This window comes from Coptis chinensis, chromosome 5 (genome assembly GCF_015680905.1).
Source record: "Coptis chinensis isolate HL-2020 chromosome 5, ASM1568090v1, whole genome shotgun sequence".
Lineage (NCBI taxonomy): Eukaryota > Viridiplantae > Streptophyta > Magnoliopsida > Ranunculales > Ranunculaceae > Coptis > Coptis chinensis.
In genome coordinates this window covers 66041158-66043287 of record NC_141460.1, presented here as the reverse complement: position 1 = coordinate 66043287, position 2130 = coordinate 66041158, and positions in this window count along the sequence as shown.

Below are 2130 nucleotides of genomic sequence, written 5' to 3'. Positions count from 1 at the left end.
AAAGTTTAGAACAACTACAAATTGGATGTTACAATTAAGGGAACTAAGGAGTAAGGTTATAATATTAAAGCTAGGATTTCCTTCCTATACAAACATGAAGAAAGACATTAAAGTTTGAAAACATGCACTTAATACCAAAATAGAGATTTGAAAGAAAAGGTGGAGAGTTAATCCTCTTCATGTGAAACTATCATTAGATGTTGATTTGAAAAAGGTTATTTGATCCTTCCTAGACTCATAGACAAGCCCCTAATGGAAGAAAAGATTTGATCCCTAGCATGTATGGCTCACTTAAGAGTTCACACATGCTAGCAAGTGGAACTAAGCAATGACTTATCTCTAAGCTCATTGCTTTGATTCCTAACTAGACACTACACCAATTATCATTTTGGGATAGGGTGTAGAGCTAGTTGTTCTTCCTAACAACCTACCAAACCAACAAAAATTTATTTACCCTCACATGAGTTGGATTAACTCCCCAAAAGGAAAGTTAGCTCATGATCCTTGGGACAAGGATTTATAAACTAAAAAAAACACAAAAGAGAGAGAGAGAGAGGGGAAAGCTAAACAATCAAACTCACTTCTATTTATTTTCTAGAAGAAAACAAGTGTTTCCTCCATTAAAACTATTACAAGCTTTCTAATAAAAACTAAAAACTAACTTATGATTTTTTTTTTTCACTAAGGAACTAAAATAATGCCATGTGAGGAAAATAAGTCAAGGGAGTAAATGGAGTGTCCCCCACCCTTGTCTAATTTCTTCTCCATTTGAGAGAAATCTCATTTTCTCCCACGTGAATCATCAAGCCACATTAATTCATTTTTATCCACCACATTAAAACAAAGTGACACCTTGCCTTTTTTTCACTATTAACACCTAATATAATTTATTACATGCAAGGTGTCAACTTTGCACCAATAATTTGTTATTTTTGTCTTGACATGCTCCATGATTGATGACTCATCCAATCTTGTGGCCCCCAAGATAGTGGGCCCATGTGCAGTCCAAATGGCGGTCCAAAGATTTTGGCAGTTTTACAACGTCCCGCCTATGCGTAGAGTTCATCGCCTTGATTGTCTGAGCAGCTCTCTTGTCGCATTCGGAGTCCTGGTTCGAGAGGTAGGAGCTTTGGAAGTTTGATGCTTCTATGCGGATTTGGGAGAATTCATATATACTTCCTCGCTTTTATTGCAGGTTTAACCAATATTTCCATGTTTACCGCAAATATGCAAAAGTATGAAAACATATTTATTTCATGATTATTAAACACATAATTAACCAAATTTATATGTCTCAATGGGGTTTCATAATACACTTTTGGGTGCTTATCACATTACCCCAAAAACAATACTTTGCTTGTCCTCAAGCAAAGAAGAGACACTAAAATAGATAAGTGGCCAAAAATGTGTAGTCCTAAACTAATTCTCGCCAAGCAGAGAGTGCGGTTGCATTGACCATATGCAACAAGGCCTTAAACCACTAGGAATTCCTAGTGGACGAAGTTATAGCCCTCGCGGAGAGTTTTCCGTAAAAGATACTCACAAACTTCATTTATACTACAACGACTCAGTGATAGAAACTCGTTTCCTAAATTAATCTCAGATATCCATACATCTCCTTAGCAGGGAACGAGGATTGATTTCTTTGAAACTCAAGTTAATATGTATTCAATAATTAAAACATCTACATATGATTATTCATGCAGTTGAACTTTTCATTGAAATATACTAGCAGGGGTTGTTTTCGATCCCTTGGAGAGCGTGCCTAAATGGGTTCTCACAGGTATGTGTCAAACACAAATTCACTCAAAATTTTTCCACTCAGGTTTTGTTAACTTTCAGCGGTGGGCACACGTTTCCTTACATCTCAATGACAAATGAGGAGCCGATGTCGATCAATCACGCCTACTACTTATTATCACACCACCCTACTCCTAATTGAGCTAGAGGTCTTTATTAGGTATGGGGCTTAGGTGGATAGTGTACAAGAAAATGGAAATGGATAATCAAAATTTATTTTAGTATGAGAGAATAGGGTCTTCATATATTTACATTAGAGAAATCCTTGTTTTCTTTCCTTCTTCTAACTGAGTTTTATAACCTTGTTCTTAAGCCTCTAATGGATTTTTA